Source organism: Pseudophryne corroboree, chromosome 5 (assembly GCF_028390025.1).
Source record: "Pseudophryne corroboree isolate aPseCor3 chromosome 5, aPseCor3.hap2, whole genome shotgun sequence".
NCBI classification, from domain to species: Eukaryota; Metazoa; Chordata; class Amphibia; order Anura; family Myobatrachidae; genus Pseudophryne; species Pseudophryne corroboree.
Genome location: NC_086448.1, coordinates 818,425,609 through 818,438,709, shown reverse-complemented (window position 1 = coordinate 818,438,709; position 13,101 = coordinate 818,425,609). Strand labels below are relative to the sequence as shown.

The window sequence follows — 13,101 nt, the reverse complement described above, 5'->3', positions numbered from 1 at the left end:
AGTAGCACAATCTGATTCACATTACACCGCACATAGTGCCCGATTCATATTACACCACTTAGTAGTGTCCCTTATTCACGTTACGACACACAGTAGTGCCCCTTATTCACGTTACACAACATAGTACCTCTTATACACATTACGCCACACAATAATGCCCCTTATACACAATGCCTACAGTAGTAGTGCTCCTTACACGTAAAGCCCACAGTAGCAATGCTGCTTACACACATAATGCCGGATTAAGGCCAGTGCATCAAATGTGTGGGGGCCCCCACCAATAAAATTTACTCTGCACCCCACCGCTGTCACTACTTTGTCCTTTAGAGGTGCAGGAGAGAGAGTGAGGAGAGTGAGATAGAGACTGAGGCTGTCAGGGAGAGAGAGAGAGAAATAGGGAGGAGCAAGGGAGTGAGAGAGGGGAGAACGAGAGAGAGAGAGATGGGATCAAGGAGAAAGAAAAAAGAGCAAGATAGATAGAGAAACAGGGTGTCAGAGAGAAAGGATGTCAGGGAGAGAGAGCGGAGCAAGAAAGAGACAGAGAGAGAGGGGGGTCAGGGAGAGAGAGAGGATGTTGGTGCAAGAGAGAGAGAGGGTGTCAGTGAAAGAGGGAATGAGAGAAAGAAGTGAGAGGTAGAGAGGGAGAGAAACAGGGTGTCAGAGAGAGGGGGGAGTGAGTGGGAGAGAGACAGAGGGTGTCAGGGAAAGAGAGGGCGAACAAGGGTGAGGGTATCAGGGAGAGAGAAGAGCGAGAAAGGGTGTCAGAGAGAGAGAAGAAAAAAGGAGAGAGAAACAGAGTGAGGAGCAATAGACAGAGGGTGATGAAGAAAGAGAGAGGGATTAGAGGGGAGAGAGTGAAAGTGTCGAGAGAGAGAAGGAGAGACAGAGGGGAGCAAGAGAGGGAGATAGACAGGGTGTCAGGGAGAGAGGAAAAGGGAGGGTGAGTAAGCGGGAGAGAGACAGAGCCTGTCAGGGAGAGAATGGGGGGAGCAAGAGAAACAGGGGGTGTCATGGAGACAGAGAAGGGAGCGAGAGAGGGTGTCAGAGAAGGAAAGAGGGGAGAAAAAGACAGAGAAGCAAGAGAAAGGGTAATGAAGGAGAGAGGGATGAGAGATAGTTAAGGTGTCAGGGAGAGAAAGAGAGGAGCGAGAGAGAGAGAGACAGGGTGTCAGGGAGAGAGGTAAAGGAAGCGAGCGGGAGAGATGCAGAGGGTGTCAGCGAGAGAGACGGGGAGCAAGAGAGAGAGTGTGTCAGGGAGAGAGACAGTGAGAGGGAGAGACAGTGAGTGTAAAAGAGAGAGAGGGTATAGAGGAGAGAGAGTGTGTAACAGGGAGAGAAAGAGGGAGTCGGGTAGACGAGAGGGAGGGGGAGCGAGAGAGGGTGGCAGGTAGGTAGGGAGGGAGACAGAGAGGGGGGGCAAGAGAGAGGGAGATAAAGAGGGACAGATAGAGGGGTGCAAGAGGAAGAGAGAGGGGGAGGGGAGTGAGCAGGAGAGGTGAGAGGGTGTTAGGGAGAGATAGCATCAAAGATAAAGATAGTGAGAGTGAGAGCACGTCAGGGAGAGAGAGACTGTACATCAGGGACAGAAAGAGGGTGAGACAAAGAAAGGGAGAGGAGTAATGCAAGAGAGGGAGAGATAGGGGAAGGGAGGAAGGATGGAAGGGAGAGACCCTACCCGCCTAGGCTTCTTGGAAGGGGGCGGGCACTTTGTGGCATTAGGCCCCGCCCCCTTTACGACCGCGAATCACGGCAAAGCCGGCAGTGACGTGCACTGTTCCGGGTAGGGGTACAGTGGGTCGACAAGGCCATGGAAATGTTTGACACAGTGGGGGCCCCCAAGGACAACCTCAAGTCCCACCCTCTAATCCGGCCCTGTGTGGAGTACTCACAAATCAGCCGACAGCGTCCATGTCCATGGTGGGGTGTTCGTGACCGCGGTCAGAAGAAACATCCGTGCCACTGATATCCTTGGGTCTCCTCACAAACGCAACCTGTCCTATCGCGCTGCAGGAAAAGCAGGTCACAGCACCATGGGAGAGGGTGGAGGCGGGCAGAGGGCGTACAGCGGGGTAGTGCAGCACTGCATACACCTTCTGCACAGTGCTGTTAGTGGCCACACGTGGTCAGTCGGCTGGCATCAGGGGGGTGCCGGACATTACAGTGTGCAAGTGCAGTGCACACAAGGCACCCCTGTGCACACTATGGGTACAGTGGAGGAGCCAGGTGCCCCCTTCAGGGCTGGAGCCCGGCGGCAACAGACTCCGTTGCCTCCGAGAGTTACGCCTCTGCCCTTGTATACACACATACATACTAAGGTTCATTTACTTTTCAGCATCTAATTAGCTTAAAAGTACGTTTTTTTGAGTGTTGGGGAAAAAATGGAGCACCCAGAGGAAATACACACGAGCACGGAGAGAACATACAAACTCCAGGGGGATTAAAGAGGTTGGCACAGATGTGTTCTCATACATCTATTCTTTATGTATCATATGGCGCGAGATGTGTGGCGCAACTTAGACGCTCTGCCATGGCTAGCGATTATCTGACGTTATGTACTTTTCCAATTATAGTCACTTAGATATTCGCTTATAGTGTACTTGGTGCTTCAGATATTTTTGTGGCAAAGCAACTGGTATAAAGATTTAGCATAATGATGGGTGGTGCAAGGCATGGCATAGACCACTTGTATCACTAAATCGCTCAAAGAACTTACATAAAATCCAGCATCAGTATGCAGGGAACTCCTGCACCAGGTCTTGCCCAAGCTTAATTCTTTTGGTACGCGAATATAAAATTTGTCTCCCTTTGGTAGGATAAACTTTAGAAAGGCGCACACTGCAAAAAGAGGTGTGGTCTCACAAGGAAGGGGCGTGGCCATACAATAGTACCCCCAAGGGTACAGGGAGATAGTGGGTGACTGGGGAGACAGGGGTGACATGGAGATAGTGGGTGACTGGGGAGGCAGGGGTGACAGGGAGATAGTGGGTGACTGGGGAGGCAGGGGTGATGGGAAGTTTATGGGTGACTGAGGAGGCAGAGGTGACAGGAAGATAGTGGGTGACTGGGGAGGCATGGGTGATAGGGAGAGAGTTGGTGACTGGGGAGGCAAGGGTGATAGGGAGATACTGGGTGACTAGGGAGGAAGGGATGATAGGGAGATAGTGGGTGACTGGGGAGGCAGGGGTGATGGGGAGATAGTGGGTGACTGGGGAGGCAGGGGTGACATGGCAATAGTGGGTGACTGGGGAGGTAGGGGTGATAGTGGGTGACTGGGGAGGCAGGGCTGATAGGGAGATAATGGTGACTGGGGAGGCAGGGGCGATGGGAAGATAGTGGGTGACAGGGAGATAGTGGGTGACTGGGGAGGCAGGGGTGATAGGGAGAAAGTGGGTGACTGGGGAGGCAAGGGTTATAGAGTTAGTGGGTGTCTGGCGAGGCAAAGGTGATGGGGAAATAGTGGGTGATTGGGAAGGCAGGGGTGATGGAGAGATAGTGGGTGACTGGGGATGCAGGGGAGACAGGGAGATAGTGGATGACTGGGGATGCAGGGCTGACAGGCAGTTAGTGGGTGACTGGGGAGGCAAGGGTTATAGAAAGTTCAGAGTTGATTGCTCGCTAGCTACTTTTTCCAGCGCTGCGATCAGATAATCGCCGCCCACAAGAGAGTGTATTTTAGCTTTGCAACTGTGCAGTTTTGTGCAGTTTCTGAGTTGCCCAGAACTTACTCAGCCGCTGCGATCACTTCAGCCTGTCCAGTTCCTGAACTGACGTCAGACACCCTCCCTGCAAACACTTGGACACGCCTGCATTTTTCCAAACACTCCCAGAAAATGGTCGGTTGACACCCACAAATGCCCTCTTCCTGTCAATCTCCTTGCGATCGGCTGTGCGAATGGATTTTTCGTAAAATCCATTGCTCAGCAACGATCCGCTTTGTACCCGTGCGACACGCCTGCGCATTGCGGTGCATACGCATGCGCAGTTCTGACCTGATCACAGCGCTGCGAAAAAACCTAGCGTGCGATCAGGTCGGAATGACCCCCATTACTGGAGAAAAATGCACAGTGTGGTATCTGCAGTGTGTGTACAGTATGTCTCTGTGTCTCCTGCCGCTTTATATGTATATAGGGGGGAGAAAATGTATACCTGGTCTGTAGCTGCGCAGACTTCAGCAGGTCAATAGCACATATGCAAAAACAGTGGTATTCCCGCTGCTGGGGAAGGGACGGGGCTATATACTCTGTGTCCTGGTGGAGACACAGGGTCCGGGTGGGGATGCAGACAGAATGGAGGGGCACCCCTGCTGTGTTTGCAGCAGCTCACTGGCTGGCTGCTGCAGGAAGTTCCCGGCGGTTTATGTTAGATGGCGCTCTACGCACTTGCGTACTTGGCGTAATGGGAGAACCGGCCCTGTTGGTCACATTAATGAAGTCTCTGATGGGAAACTTGGCACGGGCTAAGTCGTAACGTCAATGACACGCCGAATGGGGATATTTTGTGCGATTTGAGGATAGATGTGGACACATCTGCGTTTCTCTAATTCATATTTGTTTCTTCAATTATCTCTAAGGATTACATACAGTATTTATAAAAAAAATCACCTTGCATAATTAAGCTGGTCACACACCTTAAGATTTTCTGTTCTACCAATCAATTTGCTGGTTGGGAAGAACATTCTGGTAATGTACAGTTTGGGAGCTAATGACAATTGACCATTTGCTCCCAAGCAATGGAAAACGGACAAAAGCGACGTTCAAATTGTTCAAATCACACGGCTTTAACCGATTTGTCTAATTCACAGTTTTTGTCTATTTTCCACTGTTTTGGAGCAGATGGGCAAATATCATTTGTTCTCATCCATTACCAAATATTCCTTCCAGCAAGTGAATTGGTTGGTTGGTTGGTTGGTTGGTTGGTTGGTTGGTTGGTTGGTTGGTTGGTTGGTTGGTTGCTTAGTTGGATAGAAAATCCTAAGGTGTGTGTCCAGCTTTAGATATGGCTTCTGCTGCCCTCTACTTAAATAATTTACTTTTAAATTAATTCTGTTTGTACCGTATGACATTCAAATTAAGGTGTGGCGACGACGCTTTTGTACTTGTAGAGTAGCTTCCTACTAGCGCAGCTCTTGAACGCTGGCAGGGAGCTACCCGTCGCTGTGATGGTCGGAGCGGCTGCTTATGACGTCTACGAGCCGACGCGGCCCGCCTATGTTGCCCGGACCGCGCCCCCTAAATGGCGGCCTAACGCCACCATCCCGCCCCCTCTCTCCCAGCGATGCACTGCGGCGGCGGCGCATGCTCATCAGGTCTGAATTGCGCACATTGTGTACGATGTTTCCGAATCAGGCACATCGTGCGCGATATCGTCTACAATAAGGATGACACCAGGGGAGTTTTAAAAGACAGAAGGGCATATGTAATAGGGTCCGAGTGTGTAGTAAGCCGCAGAGAGATAAAGTGGAAGGAGATAAAGGGGTCTATTTACTAAGTCTTGGACGGAGATAAAGTACCAGCCAATCAGCTCCTGTCATGTCACAGGCGGCGTTTGAAAAATGACAGTTAAGCTGGGTACACATAAGACGATTTTTGTTAACGATGTGGCCGATTCCGACGGATTGTAACGAAACTTCATTAAAATTGCCCAGTGTGTACACTCTATGTCACTGACAATGTGCTCTTCCGCGTCGTCAGTGACACTGCCCGTCGGAGCTGACTGCAGCTCAATCCGGAAACGTCACCAGCAAGGGCCATGCTGTCGAATGCAACATGGCCCCCGCCCCCCCAACCGTTGCTCTGTCGCTGCTGGCATCAGCAAGTGGGTATCCCGTCTACGCCAATGTCATGCTGGGTACACATCATCTAATGTGTACCCAGCTTTAGGAGCTTGTTGGTTGGGAGTTTGTTTCTGTCAACTTTATCTCTCTCCAAAATCTCAGTACATAGACCCCTATTACAGGCAATGTACAACACATCTTGTCGCAACCCACCAACATTGCCGATGTTGTATATGAAAAACTGTGATGTTGTAGGTACCGGAACTGGCAAATATGTGCGCAGCCAATCATTGCTCATCGTAACATTGCCTGCAGCTGAATTCCCCTCCGCAGTATGAGCTGTGTGCGTCTTATTCTCTACCAGACCTGGTAAGTAAATGGTTATTCCAGTCTTTTTGTCCAATTACAGAGGTATCGTTTCGCCTTTAAGTGATTTCATGATAACGATGTCACAAATAATCTTTTGTTTTCTACTCTATTTAGGAGTAGGCTACAGGTAATAACAAGGAAAACCCAGCTCTATTTACCCTTTAGCCTGTGCCAATTTCTGCCCGCTGGCAAACGCCGCCCCCTCGCTCTGCCAAATCATACAGTATATAGATTGCTGGAAGCCTTGCTTTGGGAAGGAAGCCCTGCGAGGATGCCAGTCACAATGCAGCAACTTTCCGTATAAGCAATATGGGAGCACAATCTGAGAATGACGCGTCGGGAACAGAGGAAACCTGGGTCATACACAGGCTGAGAGAATAAGTCATAAAATAATATAATGAACTGGCGGGCAGGGCCCTCTTACCTCGCCATTGTGACCCAGGGGTTTATTAAGAAAAACGGGCACTTCAGATAGTGTTTATTTGCTGATATTTAAAAGGGCAATGCTTTAACTAGTCATGTCTTGCTAATAAAAGCATTATCCTTTTAAATGGGTGGTCTTCAGTATGCCGGCGGTCGGGCTCCCGGCGACCAGCATACCGGCGCCGGGAGCCCGACAGCCGGCATACCGACACTTATTCTCCCTCGTGGGGGTCCACGACCCCCCTGGAGGGAGAATAACATAGTGTGGCGCTCGCCACACTGTCGGTAAGCCGGCGGCCGGCCTCCCGGCGCCGGTATGCTGGTCGCCGGCAGATCGTAGTGAACCCCTTTTAAATATCGGTCATGAACATATGCTGGCCTGTAGCATGGCTGCTAAGAGCTGATTGGCTGGTACTTTATCTCCGTCCACCTTATCTCTCTCCAATGCTTAGTACATAGGTGGTCATTCCGAGTTGTTCGCTAGCTGCATTCGTACGCTGTGCAGCGATGAGGGGGAAAAATGGCACTTCTGTGCATGCGTATGCGGCGCAATGCGCACGCGCGATGTACTATTACAAAGAACGATGTAGTTTCACACAGGGTCTAGCGATGCTTTTCAGTCGCACTGCTGGGCGCAGAGTGATTGACATGAAGTGGGCGTTTCTGGGTGTCAACTGACCGTTTTCAGGGAGTGTTCGAAAAAACGCAGGCGTGCCAGGAAAAACGCAGGCGTGGCTGGGCGAACGCAGGGCGTGTTCGTGACGTCGAAACAGGAACTGAACAGTCTGAAGTGATCGCAAGCGCTGAGTAGGTATTGAGCTACTCTGAAACTACACAAAACATCATTGTAGCCGCTCTGCGATCCCTTCGTTCGCACTTCTGCTAAGCTAAAATACACTCCCAGTGGGAGGCGGCATAGCGTTTGCACGGCTGCTAAAAACTGCTAGCGAGCGATCAACTCGGAATGACCACCAAAGACCCGTAAATCCCCCGGTCTCGATTATTACTGTTTTGTTGCCAACTGTAAAAGGACAACGGAATATGCTGGTAGTATAAGTCACTATTAATACTAATATTACACAGCTCATCCTTTATATGCTCACCAGCATGCACGCAATGCTTTCCTGTATTGTCTGCTATACGCTGTATGGACTTAGTGGACGCTGATTAATCACACAGCACTTTCCCAATCCATAACCTAGCTGGAAACGCAGAGACGGCCAGGGAAAGCGGAACCAGAAAGTCAGGACGCATTTAGTCTCCATAACTCAGATCAATGGCAGCTGCTTAAAGCCGTCACTTAAAGAAAATATTGTCTACACTAAAAAAATATATATATATATTTAAAAATAATCCAGGAATGAATTTGAGCAGAAGAGAGACCAGAGGGAAGAGCGGGGAACAAGCATTGCACAGAATGGGGCACGCTGTGAGCGGATGATAAACAGGAATGGATACAGCAGGTTAGTGCAGCCCAGGGACGTCTGAGGATCCGCTGAGGAAATGTGATAATCCCAATAGACACATCGGTGCCTCAGCAGCAGAAATAAAGCCAGGATCAGGAGGCGTCTCTAATTAAATCTGCACCCACGAAATGCACTGAGCGCTTACCCTCTCTTATTTTTAATACACAAATACACATATTTTTACCCATTAAAAGACCCAAAGTAGCAGGTAGAATGAACCCTATTACAGTTGTATTATTAAAGCCACTCCATGATATAATTCTTATTAGAAAGTCTTGATAAATATAACACATGTTTAAAACACTCATCACTTAATGCAAAGCCTGCATATAATAATGGGGAAGGGGGGTCACACAATCTGTAACAACATAAAGAGATATAGTAACAGAACTGACCCCAGCAGCAATTGCACTGATGCCCTGTGCCTGCTGTACAGGAGACACAGAACAGCATGGCATGGGGGTGGCAGTGATACATGGCATGCAGGCATTAGGGCAGGGGCACCCCAGTACTTACCCTGTCCGGTATGTGCTGCTAGGAGCACAGGCACTTGTTGTAGCCCAGGCTGCCTGTGCTCTGCTCGCTCATCTCTGTCTAACAACGAGGTGGATGAGCTTGGCTGGGGAGTGGTTGTGTGCAAGGCCTGCTGGGAGTTGTAGTTTTACTGGGGAGGCTCTGCTCCTGGCTTGCTGGAAATAGACCAGCAGGGTGCAAATGCTGAGAGGGAGCCAAAGTTTTATCACTGTAATATTTACCTTGCAGAATGTATAATCATGGAAAATGTACATTTATGTGATATAGATAGATAGATAGATAGATAGATAGATAGATAGATAGATAGATAGATAGATAGATAGACAGATATAGATAGATAGATAGATAGATAGATAGATAGATAGAAATCACAGACGCTCTGCGCTCACTATGTAAACTAACGATAATAATCAGTGGAGTTTTGGTTCACGTATTGATCAATGCATTTAAGCCTGCAGCCCCCGTCAAGGGACCCCACTATACTGCAGGTCCTACTGTATTGCTGAAAATAATTATAATAAAAATATCTATTACATTAGTGTTAAACTTCTATAGCTATAGCTCACAGCAACTTTGCTTTTAAAGGCACGGTAAAAATGCGGGTATATTAGAGGCATGTGTGAAAGGGGATCAGTTTCTCTGTCACAGTACTGCGGCTTCGTCCAGAGGGGCTAATTCAGGTTGGATCGCAAATCGCGGTCCAAAGGAAATTTTTACGATCATCCCCACGGGCACATGCGCAGTGCCCGTCCTGTGCATGCGCCAGCACTTTCTGGGTGGGGGGAGCGCAGAAAATGCAATCGCCTCTGCCTGTTAATCAGGCAGAGGCGATCGCTGGGTGGAGCGGAGGTGGCAAACGGGGGAGCGTTGGGGGCGTAATCACGGCGGCTGCGTGACGTCACACGCAGCCACCGTTGTCGAGAACATGGCGGTGTGCCTCCTGTTGGTGCAGCCAAGCTGCGCCGGCAAGAGGCTTCCTCAGTTTCTGCTAACAAGCAGAAATTGCGATGCCCTCGCAATCTGTGCTTGTTGAACGGGGGGAGGCGGCGGTCAGCATGATGGGCGGCGTTGACCAGCGATGAGCGGCCCCCCAGCATGCGATCCAAAGGGTTGCAAATTCTGCTAATTAGCATCATCTGCAATCCTTACTGAATGAGGCCCAGTATCCTTACCACAGGGTGCACAGTCTATATAGACATAGGAAGAAAACAGAGAGCGCACAATGATGGGAAAGTATAAAAACACCTTTACTGATATAAATGCTCCTGTACGAGAGAATATAAGCATAGACGCGGCAGTATTCGGGTCACCACACTGGTTTGCGGCTCCGGCCCACCCGACTCCCTGTAATACAATATCCCAGGCTCCAGAGGAAAATATAATCCTCTGATAGCAGCCGATGATGTCACCACATCACATGTGTTAGGCCCAGAGGCGTCACTCACCTCTGTAGCACCCGGTGCGGCAGCGAGGGAAAAGGGGGTGGGGCTTTGTGGGAATGGGCGGGACTTAAATAGAGGGACAGGGCTTCGCGGGCTGCACCCATTTTTAGCCCATTGAAGGCACGGAAAGGGGGCGGGGCTTTGCAAGAGGGGGCGGGGCTTCACATCCCAACACCCATTTTTTTTTTGTCACTGGGGGGTGTGGGAGGTGAGGGCTGACTCCCAGGGGTGCTGTCCCTGCAGTGCTGGCTCCTACACAGTGACAGGAGCCGAGTGCTGCACATAATATAACAGTGTAGCACTCTGCTCCTGTCACTGAGCAGGAGCCGGCATTTTGGTGTCACCCCTCGGCGGGTGACACCCGGGAGCGGGCCGCACCCCCGCACCCTCCTTGTGACGCCACTGGTTAGGCCACCCCCCTTCGCAGGTTCTGTGACTTCAAGCCTGCATTTTACCTAAGTTTAAGCAGCCCAGTGGCGTAACTACTGCCCATGCAGCCACTGCGGAGGCTTGGAGGCGCAGGGCTGCGGGGGCGCCACCACTGATTCAGAGCAGATTGACATGCGGACTAGCTGTCCACATGTCAATCTGCTAAATGTCCCTTCCAAAATGGCCGCCGCCATGGAGGAGACATGCTAGAGGTCATACTTGAGCTCTAGCGTGTAAGAAGTGCCGGGACCCGCCCTGCAACCCTGCCGCCGTGGTGCGGTGGCGGCAGCAGCAGCAGGGGGGTGGGGGGGACAGGCAGCATTGCCCGCGGCTCACTAAACAACGGATGGCGAGTCGGGCAGCATTGCCCGCGGCTCACTTTAAACGCCAGCAGCAGCGAGAAGGGGGGATCGGGCAGCATTGCCCACAGCTCACTGGGGACATTACTACTGGGGGGGCATCAACAAGGAGCATTACTACTGGGGGGCGGCATTACTACTGGGGGCAAACTACTGGGGGCATTATTACTGGGGGGCATCTACTGGGGGCATTACTACTGGGGGGTCATCTATTGGGGGCATTACTACTGGGGGCCATTTTTACTGGGGGCCATCTACTGGGGGCATTATTACTGGGGGGCATCTACTGGGGGCATTACTACTCAGGGACGTGCAGTCAGGGGAGGCAGGGGAGGCAGTGCCTCTCTTGTCATTAATGATTACAATAATACAAAGAGATACTTATGACACATTCTGTGTCATAAGTAAATGCTTTATATTATTGTATTCATTGTAAAAACAGGTTTAAATTAGTGTAGGCGGCACCGAGAGCGGTGCCTCTTGTGGACAATTATAAAGGACTGGAAGCGGGGGGCGGGCAGGGGGCGGGGCTAAGAGATGGGCAGTAAAAAGCCCATTTAAAAAGCGCTGTAAGCGGCACTAGTGTGAGTGCCTCAGTGACAGGGGCGTGCTTGCAGCCCATATCAAAGCACGCCCCTGTCACTGAGGCAGATATGATTGGGCACCAGAATCACAGCTCCCCCCTGGGGTTCAGCCCACCCTCCACCCTTAGAGAGGCTCCTGCACCAGAACACCTGTCTGCTCACCTCTAACTGATTGCCGGGTCCCGCTCTCACTGCCGCCGGGATTGCTCCAGGTAAGGGCCAGCGTCAGGGGCGCTGCAGCACAACATACGCCGTCATCCTCCGCCCCTCCACATGTCCGTGTCCGCGCCGCTGTAGAGAGCCGCTGTACAGATCCGCATGTCCCGCCATCACCCGTGTCCGTGCTGAGCGCTGCTGTGTACTACAGACCATAGACTGCCCTGCGCTCTGTGTTTCAGATAGCAGGGCAGCACATGGACCGTACACAGCAGTGCTCAGCACAGAGATGTGCACACTGTGCCAAGGTATGGGGGGGGGGGGGGGGGGCAGGGCAGGCAATCAATTACACCATATGTGCCAGGGGAAAAGGGGAGGGGTGGGGTGGTGGGTCGTTACTGGATATATGCTGGGGCATAAGGGGGGGGTGATTACTAGATATGTGCTGGGGCATAAAGGGGGGGTGATTATTAGATATGTGCTGGGACATAAAGGGGGGGGGGGGCATACCTCCCAACTGTCCCGATTTTCGCAGGACAGTCCCGTTTTTTGGGGTTTGTCCCGCTGTCCCACCCGCGGGCCACAGTGTCCCGCGGTGGGGGGGTCAGTTGGGAGGCTCTGTCAATCGCTTGCGCACAGCGTCTATTCAGTGGAGTCAGAGGGAGAGGGAGCATGCCAGCGGCTCACAGAGCGCTGGGCATGCCCCCTCAGTGACGAAAACGGGGGCGTGGCTCGCGATCGCCCCTTTTCATAGGCCACGCCCCCTTTTCGGGAACGCTCCACAAGTAAAGAAAGTTGGGAGGTATGGGGGGTGATTACTAAATATGTGCTGGGGCATAAGAAGGCAGTGATTACTAAATATGTGCTGGGGCATAAGGGGAGGGGGGGTGATTACTGTGTGTGTGTGTGTGTGTGTGTGTGTGTGTGTGTGTGTGTGTGTGTGTGTGTGTGTGTTGGGGTATAAGAGGAGGGGGGTGATTACTGTGTGTGTGTGTGTGTGTGTGTGTGTGTGTGTGTGTGTGTGTGTGTGTGTGTGTGTGTGTGATTACTGTGTGTGTTGGGGTATAAGAGGAGGGGGGGTAATTACTGTATGTGTGCCGGGGTATAAGGAGAGGGGGACAATTACTACCATTGTCTTTATTAACCAGCCTGCAGCTGTAATCCCACTTCCAGGCAGACCCTCCACTGCTCTCCTTAACCGGCCGTGGCTGCTGCTGCTTCCCAGACTTCGCTGGCATTAGCGGCGGCATCGGACTGGGAATTAACTCCGACAGCTAATTCCCAGTCCGATGCCGCGACTCTAGCAGGCATTGGCAGCTGGCATGGGCGGCAGTACAGTAGCGGGCACTGGCAGTGGCCATAGTGGCGGTGGTAGCGGACATGCCTCACCAGCCACTGACCTCACCGCACGCCACTGTTACTACTGGGGGGTCATCTATTGGGGGCAAACTCCTAGGGGGCATTACTACTGGGGGCAAACTACTGTAGGACATTATTACTGGGGGGCATCTACTGGGGGCAAACTACTGGGGGACATTATTACTGGGGGGCATCTACTGGGGGCAA

At 51.5% G+C, this 13,101-nt stretch overlaps 1 protein-coding gene across 3 annotated transcripts in view; it reads right to left on the bottom strand.

Moving 5' to 3' along the window:
* TMEM74 (transmembrane protein 74) overlaps positions 1-13,101 on the bottom strand; it is a 214,926-nt gene that overhangs the window by 111,888 nt on the left and 89,937 nt on the right. Inside the window, exon 1 of one of the 3 annotated variants that reach the window (XM_063925104.1) lies at positions 8,548-8,656. The exons of the other annotated variants lie outside the window; for them this stretch is intronic. The gene's annotated coding sequence lies outside the window, so the exon portion shown is untranslated. Of the gene's footprint in view, positions 1-8,547; positions 8,657-13,101 lie in introns of those variants that run through there. 3 annotated transcript variants of the gene reach the window in all.